Raw genomic sequence first — 12,325 nt, forward strand, 5'->3', positions numbered from 1 at the left:
GGAACGAGAAAGCGTCTTAATATTCCTAGAGTTGCACCAGTTGTTGTTGGTCATGAAGCAGACTCCTCCACCCTTGGATTTCCCGGATTCTTCCGTTCTGTGCGCCCGGAAAACAGTGAAGGACTCGGATGGGCAGATCACCTGGTCTGGCACCAGCGGGGTCAGCCATGTCTCGGTCAGACAGAAGATGTTGCAGTTCCTTATGTCCCTCTGGAATCCGATCTTCGCCCTGAGGTCATCCAGCTTGTTCTCCAGGGACTGGACATTCGCCAGAAGGATGCTGGGCAGAGGTGGACGGAAGGCTCGGGCTCTCAGCCTATTCCCAATCCCCCCCCTCCCCCGCTTTCCTTGATGTTTTCTCCCACTTTTTCTCGGAGCCGTGCTCCCATTGTTGTTGCCGCGGCGCGCTCCTTTGATCTCTGTCGGCCACGCTGGATCGGTGAGTACAGTGTCTAATACGTCTTCAGTTACGCTAAAGCTTCGTTTAACGAGTTTTCCAGTCGTACGTTATTAGTGCTAGTGTGTTAGTACTTAAAAATAAATTTAAAATAAACGTACAAATTTAAAAAACGCACCGTCTCCGCGGAGCTAACACGACAGTGGCTGGGCAGGGGAATGGGGATGGGAGGGAAAGATAGATCAGCCATCATTCAAAGGCGGAGTAGACTTGATGGGCTGAATGGCTTCATTCTGCTCCAAGAACCTATGAACTTATACATTCAATTGGGACTTAGTCAAAGAAGGCTTTGAGAGGTGTCAAAAGATTAGAGAGAAACAAAGTGGTTTAAGGAAGGAAATCTAAGGCGTGGGGCTAATTTCACCATCAATCATTTAGGAAGATAGACACAAAATCCAGGAGTAACTCAGCAGTATCTCTGAAGGAAAGGAATAGGTGATGTTTCGTGTCGGAACCCTTCTTCGGACTGGTTTGTAGAATCCGAATGATTTAGGAATGCAGAGATCCCAGAGGATTGTTGGAATGGAGAGAGGGGATAAGACCATGGTCAGATCAGAACCTGACTGTAAGAATCTCAAGCTGTGGCAGGGCCCTCAGAAGAAGCATGGAATAGATGAGAGTGGAAATAACTATGACCTAGAATTTGAGGAGTGGAAAAGTAGTCAGGCAATAGAATCATAGAGCCAGACAGCATGGAAATAGCCCTTTGGCCCAACTTGCCCACACGGGCCAACATGTCCCATCTACACTAGTCCCACCCGCCTGCATTTGGCCTACATCCCCCTAAACCTGCCCTATCCATGGACCTGTCTAAATGTTTCTTCAACGTTGAGATAGTACCTGCCTCAACTACCTTCTCAGTTGAACTTCCTAAAGAACCAGATATATTAGCGTTGTAGAGTTGGAAACATCTCCTCGCCTGCTCCACAATGTATGTCCGGCATTGTGAGAAATGGAAGCTCAGCACAGCTTTAAATCAGCCTTGAAATCCTCAGCATCAACTGCTTGATTCGGAGATGGTGGAACTCGTGTGATGAGTAACATCTAGGTTATTATTAATCCTCTCCTGGGATATAAGCATTGCTGACATGGTGTGTAGGTTATGGGCTTGACAATGTGGGCATAGAAATTTAATTGCATGGCACTTTTTATTTCAGAGTTTCAGAAAGTACTGTAGATAGAGGGAAATACAGGCTATTTTGAGTTTTTTTAGTTTAGTTTAGAGATACAACAGGGAAACAGGCCCTTCGGCCCACTGAGTCCGCACCGACCAGCGATCCCCGCACATTAACACCATCCTAAACTAGGGACAATTTTTACATTTTACATTTATACCAAGCCAATTAGCCTAGAAACTTGTACGTCTTTGGAGAGTGGGAGGAAACTGAAGTTCTCACAGAAAACCCACGCGGGTCACGGGGAGAACGTACAAACACCGTACAGACGACACCCGTGGTCGGGATGGAACCCGGGTCTCTGTACTGCAGCAACTCTACCGCTGCGCCACCGTGCTGCCTTATTTTGGAACCTAATTTGGGTACTTCCTAATGTGACTCTCATTTGCATGTCTGACATGATTTTGACATCAGATTCACATGAAATGATAACATTCCCTTTTGAATTTTTGCCAGAGAAAAACAAAATATTGCGCAAGGTCCCAAGATTGACCAACATCGAGCATGTTTACCATCTCACCCTTGGTCCTCCATCCCTCCCTCTCTCAACCAAATACACCCACCTGTGGTGCCCATGGCCCAAGTTCTCCAGCTTTCTGAGAATCTATCCTCATCAATGGAGGACCCAATCCTTCGATTGCTTGACCCTGCTCCCCAGCTCAGGTGCTGATGACGTTTGTGGTAGTGATCCCATGTCCAAATCAGTCATTGGCACAACCTTACAACCTCTCTATCGAACTACAAATCCAGGGCTCTGGAGACTAGCTGCATTATAGAGTCACACAGTCATAGGGTCAGACAGCACAGAAACAAGCCCTTCGGCCCAACTTGCCCATGCTAACCAAGGTGCCCCACATGTCTAGTCTCCACCCTCTGACTAAAGAAATTCCTCCTGATCTTCCTTAAAGAAACGTCCTTTAATCCTGAGGCTATGACCTCTGGTCCTAGACTCTCCCACTGCTGGAAACATCCTCTTCACATCCACTCTGTCCAGATCACTGACTCTTCATCAGAACAAGATCAGCATTTATTGCCCAACCCTTCAGGAAAAGCTGGCAGCCTTCATAAATTCTGGCAACTTTAGTGAAGGTTCTTCCTCGGTGCTAATTGGGAGGGAGTTCCAAGATTTAGACTCAGTAACGATGAGCTGGTGAGAGGTTTCCAGGTCAGTATGGTGCTTGGGTGGAGGGTGTTTCGATGCTCTCAAAGTCCTTGTCATAGAGTGATAGTCATAGAGTGATACAGCGTGGAAACAGGCCCTTCGACCCAATTTGCCCGCACCAGCCAACATGTCCCAGCTACACTAGTCCCACCTGCCTGTGTGTGGTCCATATCCCTCCAAACCTGTCCCGTCCATGTACCTGTCTAACTGTTTGTTAAGCGTTTGGATAGTCCCAGCCTCAACTCCCTCCTCCATACACCCGCCACTCTTTGTGTGAAAATGTTGCCCCTCGGATTATGTAGGTATGTAGGTTAATTGGCTGGGTAAATGTAAAAATTGTCCCTAGTGGGTGTAGGATAGTGTTAATGTACGGGGATCGCTGGGCGGCACGGACTTGGTGGGCCGAAAAGGCCTGTTTCCGGCTGTATATACATGATATGATATGATATGATATGATATTCCTATCATCCTTGCTGATAAATGATGACGTTTTGGGAGAACTTAGCCTTGGTTAGTAACTTAAAGGCATCTTGTAGATGGTACGCATTAGAGTCAGTGGAGGGAGTGAATGCCTGTGCTGGTGAATGGTGAACCAAAGAAGTGTGTCAGAGAGTGAGACACTTCAGGAGAATTGCTGGACCCACACTCATCAGGGCAAGTGGAAAGTATTCCATCATACACCTGACATGTGTCTCGTAGTTGGCGGAAAGTCATCGAGGTGTGAAGAGGTGAGTGACTAATGCCCATCACTGACTCACTACCCTCCAGCTGCACACATCTAGATATTGTCAAGATAAAATTGTAATGCCTCTTTCTCTCCTCTGCATTTATGTCAACGGTCTCATCAGACCTATGGTCAACGGTGACTCACAGGACTGTGGAACTCATTGGCACAGAAGGCTGTGGAGGCCAAGTCAATGGATACTTTAAAAGCAGAGATTGACAGATTCTTGATTGGTACGGGTGTCAGGGGTTATGGGGAGAATGCAGGAGAATGGGGTTGAGGGGGAAAGATAGATCAGCCATGATTGAATGGCGGAGTAGAATTGATGGGCCAAATGGCCTAATGACGCTCCTATTACCAATGAACTTATGAACAGGACTGATAGTGGAGGACAAATAAATATAATACCGTTGAATGTCAAGCAAAGGGGGCTTAAAGGCCTCGGCACGGTGGCGCAGCGGTAGAGTTGCTGCCTTACAGCGAATGCAGCGCCAGAGACTCAGGTTCGATCCTGACTATGGGGGCCGTCTGTACGGAGTTTGTACGTTCTCCCCATGACCTGTGTGGGTTTTCTCCGAGATCTTCGGTTTCCTCCCACACTCCAATGACGCACAGGTATGTAGGTTAATTGGCTGGGCAAATGTAAAAATTGTCCCTAGTGTGTGTAGGATAGTGTTAGTGTGCGGGGATCGCTGGGCGGCGCGGACCCCATGGGCCGAAGGGCCTGTTTCTGCGCTGTATCTCTAAATTTAAAAAAAGAATCTTCAGGAATTACTGGAAATAGTCAACAGGCTGTGTTCTAATAGTCAGGTGAGAGAAAGTTTTCTGGTCTTGCTTAACAATTTACATAGTACACAGAACAGTACACCAAGGAATGTTCCCTTTGGCCCACAATGTTTGTGCTGAACATGATCTCACCTACTTGCAAGTGATCCATGTCCTTCCATGGGCTGACAATCCATGTGCCTATCTAAAAGCTTCTGGAGTGCCACTATCGTATGTGCCTCCACCAACACCCTGGCAACGTGTTCCCCAGGCAGCCACCATCCTCTGTCTGAAAAAAAAACTTGCCCTGCACATCCCCGTGACATTTTCCCCCTCTCACTTCGTAGCTCTGCCCTCTGGAGTTGGAAATGTCCACGCTGGGAAAAAAAGGTTCTGACTATCTATCCTACCAATGCCCTGCATCATCTTATATACTTTTATCAAATTTCCCCTCAACCTCCGATGCTCCATAGAAAACAATCCTTCTACCTTTTGTTTCTGAAGGAATAAATTGCCTGGCACTACTGGCATTTTAGGTGAGACCAGGCGACTGTTTTGCCGAAAACTTGCGCATGGCTGTCTGAGGCCTGCTAGATTTCCAGGTTGCTTACCGTTCCCCAGTGATGGAAATGGGGGGGGGGGGGGGGTACGCAGGGGGATGGAGTTCCCCTAGTTTTCAATTTCCAGCTCGGGTTTAATGAGCACTGCAGAAAGATTCGAGTCGTTTATCACTTTATTCAACTCGGACGAAAACGATTTGTTAACTGCCACTGTTAGCACTTGTTTACAGCCAGTAGTTTAAGAAGATAACTGCAGGTGCTGGTACAAATCGAAGGTATTTATTCACAAAATGCTGGAGTAACTCAGCAGGTCAGGCAGCATCTCGGGAGAGAAGGAATGGGTGACGTTTCGGGTCGAGACCCTTCTTCTCTCTGAAGAAGGGTCTCGACCCGAAACGTCACCCATTCCTTCTCTCCCGAGATGCTGCCTGACCTGCTGAGTTACTCCAGCATTTTGTGAATAAACAGCCAGTAGTTAACAGGTAGTAGTTATACAATGTGTCATCAATACATCGATCCACATTCCTCAGTAAATGTAACTGTGTTTTGACCATGTATTAATGACGCCGCGTTCCTTTGAATAAAATTAAAGGGAGAATTTCTTAAACTCACTGTCAGGGCTACCGGACCACTAGCACGGGCTCAGGTAAAGTCACGTTAACTTATTATTCCACGTTATTTTATTTGCCGCTCTGCCACTGTGCCTCTGTGCCTCTCTGCTGCTGTGTTTCAGTTAAATTAGAATGGATGGGGAGAAAATTAAATAAGTAGTACCAATACTATATTATAAATACACTATAAACAAGTTATGCATTCTTGTACTCTTACATGGGTATGACCGCACATAAAAAAATCCTCCCCCCCCCTTCCTTCCCAACCTCAGCCTCACAGACCTTAGAGTACCCCTAGTTCCTAAAACCCAGTTCCATCACTGCCGTTCCCACACTGCCATTTCTGTCCTGGGCCTCCTCCATTGTCACACACAAACTGCACCTAATCTTCTGCTTGGGCAGCTTACCGCCCATACAGGAGGCAGGGTGGCGCAGCGGTAGAGTTGCTGCCTCACAGCGCCAGAGACCCGGGTTCCATCCCGACTACGGGTGCTGTCTGTACGGAGTTTGTACGTTCTCCCCGTGACCTGTGTGGGTGTTCCCTGACTGTTTCCTTCCACGCTCCAAAGACGTACAGCTTTGTTGGTTAATTGGTTTGGTATAATTGTAAATTGTCCCTAGTGTGTGCAGGATGGTGTGGCAAGTGCTTGGCAAGTGATAGGTGGATGCAGGTGAGGGGGGGGCTTTGGCTGAAGGGGGGGACATGAAAAGGAGACAAAAGCGAGACAGTGAATGGTGAAGACAGGGGGAGAGATGTAGGTGGGAGGGACGGGATGGAGAGAGAGCGCAGGGGAGGCAGGAGAGTGGGGAAAATGGGGGGGGCGCATCGGGGTTGGGGGAGGGGGCACAAGAAAACAAGGGGGAAAGAAAGGGGGGTTGTTACCTAAAATTGGAGAATTCAATGTTCATGCTGTGTTTTAGTTGAATTTAGAGGAACAGTGGGGAAACAGGCCCTTCGGCCTATCGAGTCATCGCCGACCAGCGATCCCCACACGCTAGCACTATGCTACAGACTAGGGACAATTTACAATTCTTACCGAAGCCAAATAACCTACAAACCTGTACGTCATTGGAATGTGGGAGGAATCTGGAGCACCCGGAGAAAACTCACGCGGTCACGGGGAGAACGTACAAACTCCATACAGACAGCACCCGTGGTCAGGATTGAACCCGGGTGTCTGGCGCCGTGAGGAAGCAAATGTACCGCTGCGCCAAAGTGCGGCCGCAAAGATTATTTTAAAGAATTAAAAAAATCAGATTGCTCCCTCAGCCTTGAAATATAACACTGGCTGGCTTTGTGATAAGCACAAAATGTTCTCAGTTTATTTTCGAAGTATTCTAAGCAGACTTTACAAAAGGTTTGTTGCCTATTGTGCCCTTCGGCTTTAGTGGTAAATCCATCTGGGAATGGGACAAGTTCTCCTGGGATCCTGTGCCCGATCTCTGTTCCCCTGGGTATCTGGCATTCAGGGCGCTGGAGTAGTCCTGCAACTGATTCTTAAGCGGATCACTGTACCTTAGTGCACGTGGCAATAAAGTCAACTAACGAAGGAGAACCGCAAAGCCTTGTAACCTTTCCAGCTCAGAACATTGCACATTTCACCCATAGAGTGAGATGCTGTCAGATGAAACGTGTAGGACGGAACTGCAGATGCTGGTTTATACTGAAGATAGATACAAAATGCCTGAGTAACTCAGCGGGACAGGCTGCATCTCTGGAGAGAAGGAATGGGTGACGATTTGTGTCGAGACCTGAGCTCAGCCTGAACCCAGTCTGTAGAAAGGTCTCGACCCGAAACGTCACCCATTCCTTCTCTCCAGAGATGCTGCCTGTCCCGCTGAGTTACTCAGGCATTTTGTGTCTATCTTTGTTGTCAGATGATTTGTCTTTCACTATTTGATGGAGAACTTCCTTGAATACTGGTCATCCTCTGGTCACTCCCTCCTGATCTTAGATTACTCTGTGCAGAAGGTGACGAGAAACTCGAAGGACCTTCTCACGAGTCTCATGGTTAAATTGGCCACTTAAGGTCATGACTGCGACATAGATGACATTTCCTTCACACACCTCCATCACCCAATGATCAAAGTCACGAGACCAGCTTGGAAGTGCATCAATGCCTCTATTAGCTAGTTGCTGCTTAATTTACTCTAGTTTCGTTTAAAGATACAGCACAGAAACAGGCCTTTCGTTCCACCGAGTCCGCACGGACCAGCAATCCCCGCACACTAACACTATCCTACACTCGCGACAATTTTTACGTTTTTTTAATGCCAAGCCAATTAACCTACTGCTGCTCTGCCCTCCATCATTACCATGCAATCTAATGCTCCAAAGCTACATGAGAGCAACCATTTCATGGTTTAATTATATCGAATTATAATGCCTTTAAAAACATCTTGCAAGGCCACACGGCCTGGGTACGACCAACACTACTACCTTCGGTAACATTGTCAAATGGCTTATCTGGACTATTGGTTCACATTTGTCTATTTTATTGTGGGCAGAGAAAACGTTCTTAAGATTATTTCTTAAGATTATTTCCGACGCATCGCAATACATCATGGCAGTATGATAATTCCACATCTGCAACTAAGCGGTAGAGTTGCTGCTTTACAGCGAATGCAGCGCCGGAGACTCAGGTTCGATCCTGACTACGGGTGCTGCACTGTAAGGAGTTTGTACGTTCTCCCCGTGACCTGCGTGGGTTTTCTCCAAGATCTTCGGTTTCCTCCCACACTCCAAAGACGTACAGGTATGTAGGTTAATTGGCTGGGTAAATGTAAAAAAAAAATTAAAAAAAATTGTCCCTAGTGGGTGTAGGTTAGTGTTAATGTTACGGGGATCGCTGGGCGGCACGGACTTGGTGGGCCGAAAAGGCCTGTTTCCGGCTGTATATATATGATATGATATGATAATACTAAACACAATAAGACTTAAAGTGAAAGGTGTTTCATTATAATTTCTGTAGTGGCAGAGATGAAAGTTAAAGCTATAATCTAATCCTGGCTCAGATGGTTTATGATGAATGCTTTGGTTGGATTTCACCACTGTAATCACTTCCAAGAAACCTTTAATGGATCTGCACATCAGCGAAAAGCTTATCTAAAGTTGCACCTATGAGTCACTCCTGTACATACTTTCTTGGCCTCTGCTCTCTTCTATCAGATTACATACAGCCTTGTTTTCATTGAGTGCCTGTATATATTCCCAGCCACAAACATAGAATATAGAACAGTACAGTACAGGCCCTTCGACCCACAATGTCTATGCCAGACATAATGCCCAGACCAGCTCTTAGGTGCTAGCCCATAATCCGCACCCCTCCATTCCCTGTATATCGACGTACCTATCTGAAAGTCTTTTAAAAGCTACCCCTCTCACCCCTCAGCTTGAAAACAGCTGTTTTTAGGTCTGGCTGTGGGTGCTTTGACAGTCCGGAGCCGCCTTCCAGAGGGAAGTGCTTCGAAGAGTTTGTGGCCAGGGTGAGAGGGGTCAGAGATGGGGGGGGGGGGGGGGGGAAGGTTGCAGCCAACAACCTTCTCGGCTGATCGAACGATGCGCTGCAGCCTCCAGATGTCATGCTTGGTGGCTGAGCCAAACCAGACCATGATGGAGAAGGTGAGGACAGACTCTATGATGGCAGTGTAAAACTGGACTATCATTGCCTGTGGCAGATTGTGTTTTCTCCGCTGCCGCAGGAAGTACATCCTCTGTTAGGCCTTTTTGACCGATGGTGGCCCCCCATTTAAGGTCCCTGGGGATGATGGTTCCAAGGAACTTAAATGACTCCACAGACGTGACTGTGGTGTTGTTGAGGATGAGTGGGGGTAGGGGATAGGGGATGGGGAGCTCTCCTAAAGTCTACAATCAATTCCACCGACTTAAGAGCCTTGATCTCCAGGTTGTCGCGAAGGCACCAAGACACCAGCTGTGTCACTCCCTGTTGGTAGGCAGGTTCCTCCCCATCCTGGATCTGTCCACTCAGGGTTGTGACCCTCTGCTCTCCAATGCTCCCCATCTTTCCTGCTGTTGTCAGATTACTGAAAAGATCCTCTCATAAATAAGGGTGTTTTCCTGATCTCCCAACCTACCTCACTGCGCCCTCACTTTTTTTCACCTGCACTTTCTCTGTAACTGTAACACTGTAACACTATATTCTGCACTTAGATATTTTTCTCATTGCACCACCCGTTGTATGTCTTGACTGTACACATGTATAGTTGAGTTGAATGAGTAGCACACCAACAAGGTTTATCACTGTACCTCAGTACACATGACAATAATAAACCCTTACCAATACTGTAGAGCATGCCTTTTGCTGGGGCAATTAACTTACCAGCATGTCTTTGGGATGTGAGAGGAAGCAGGAGCACCTGGGAGAAACCTATGCAGTCACAGAGAGAACATGCGAACTCCACACAGACAGAACCAAGGATCGGGAGCTGATGGGCAGCAGCACTACCATGTGTTTCCAGGTGTTAATGCCTCCCTAAAAACAGGCGATGAGAAGAAATTGATATAAAAGTCCTGCTGTAATAATTTGCAACATTACCCAAAATTTGATTTTGATTTTTTAATAATTTTGTTAGGTGAGATGGTGTTACATTTTTAAGCATTTTTAAAAACCTTTTATAAATTTCAGTTTTCACGACTGTGCATATTTAAGGCTGACACAGTAGGACCATTTAAGGATGATATACAGGGCAATATCATCACCAGTTAAAACAGGAAATGTGCGTAAATCAGTAACCATCTGAGCCAGGATTATCTGCATTAAATCATCGTGTTCATTTGACAATTGTGTCTTTTTCTAAGGAAAAAATTATTGATTTAAGAAATAAAAAGTATGAATTTCCTGAGGGCATAGTTTGTGAGTTCAGCCAACTATGGCCACCTTGTAGATAGACACAAAATGCCTGAGTAACTCAGCGGGGCAGGCAGCTGCTCTGGAGAGAAGGAATGGGTGACGTTTTGGGTTGAGACCTTCAGACTTAGGGGAGAGGGAGACTAGGAGATATGGAAGGGTGAGGTGTAAAACTGAGAGATCAAGGGGGATGTAGATCACCTTGTGATACCTGGTGGTATCAATGTTTTTGTGGTATCAAAGCTTTGTTTGATGGCTGCTTGGGTAATGAATTCCGGTTGTAATCAATAAAAAGCCATTTGCATCAATATGTGACTGTGAGGTGAAGTCGACATTTATTTACAATGAAAATCTCTTTCTGCTAAATCTAAATTAGCGGCAGTACGACTGAGTTGCTGCCTTATGAAGCTTGAGACCCGGGTGCGGTCCTGACTACAGCTGCTGACTGTATGGAGTTTGTGTGTTCTTCCTGTGACCCCGTGGGTTTTCTCCGGGTGCTCCGGTTTCCTCCCACACTCCGAAGAAGTACAAGTTTGTAGGTTAATTGGCTTTGGTAGAGTAGTCCCGAGTGTGTAGGATAGTGTTAGTGTTCAGAGTGATCAATGGTTGGCACAGACTCGGGGGAACCAAAGGGTGTGTTTCTGCAATGTATCTCTAATGAGTGACTCATATTTTAGCTGTAGCACTTTCTGCAGATGAGTGCAAGTGCGATCTGTTGTGTGCAAGCAAGGTTATGCTCAAGGAATCCAGTCAGATACACAAGCTGCCCTTCTGAAGTGTTGTCTTTGCGGAAACAGATAAGAGGTCTAATACATGTTTATGTCTCCAATATCAAGGTAGTTTGTTTCTAAACTAATACCACTCTAACTGTTCAGGAGAAGCATGTTCACATGTAACTAGCAGTACTCAGAGGGACGAGCATGGACTCATCTGGCAGCACCTCTCAGACCCGCAATGGGTGCCACCAAGCCGGGCCAGGGCAACAGCACCTGGCATCACCACCACTTTAAAAATAAGTTCTGTTTGGTTTAGTGGGGCAGCACGGTGGCGCAGCGGTAGAGTTACTGCCTTACAGCGCCAGGGACCTGGGTTCAATTCTGACTACGGGTGCTGTCTGTACGGAGTTTGTCCGTTCTCCCCCTGACCAAGTGGGATCTCTGGTTTCCTCCCATGCTGCAAAGATGTGCAGGTTTGTAGTTTAATTGGCTTGCTATAATTGTAATTGCACAATGTGTGTAGGATAGTATTAGTGTGGGGTGATCGCTGGTCGCCAAGAACTAGGTGGGCCAAAGGGCCTGTTTCCATACTGTATCACAAAACTAAACTAAACTAAACTAAACTAGTTTAATGTCACACGTGCCGAGGTACAGTGAAAAACTTTTGTTGCATACTGACCAGTCAGCAGGAAAACGATACAGGATTATAATCGAGCCATCCACTGTGTACAGATGCATGATAATGGGAATAATTTTTAGTGCAAGATAATGTCCAGTGAAGGCCAATTAAAGATGGTCTCAGGGTCTCCAATTAGGTAGTTGGTGGGTCAGAACCGCTCTCTAGTTGTTCCCCTCCATGCCACACACCATCACGACATGAAAATATATTGTCAACCCTTCATCAGGCTCAACAATGATGAAGGTCACCACGTCCATTAATTCTGAGGCTGTGGCCTCTGGTCCTAGACTCTCCCACTAGTGGAAACATCCTCTCCATAGTCACTCGATCCAGGCCTTTCTCGATTCGGTACGTTTCAATGAGGTCCCCCCTCATCCTTCTAAACTCCAGCGAGTTTAGGCCTAGTGCTGTCAAACGCTCATCAGATGTTAACCCAATAACTCCTAGGATCATTCTCGTAAACCTAGTCTAGACCCTCTCCAACGCCAGCACATCCTTCCTCAGATATGGGGCACAAAAGTGCTCACAATACTCCAAATGCGGTCTGACCCGTGCCTTATGAAGACTCGACATGACATCCCTGTTTTAGTGTTCCAGTCTGCTTGAAA

The sequence above is a fragment of the Rhinoraja longicauda genome, chromosome 32 (assembly GCF_053455715.1).
Source record: "Rhinoraja longicauda isolate Sanriku21f chromosome 32, sRhiLon1.1, whole genome shotgun sequence".
NCBI classification, from domain to species: Eukaryota; Metazoa; Chordata; class Chondrichthyes; order Rajiformes; family Arhynchobatidae; genus Rhinoraja; species Rhinoraja longicauda.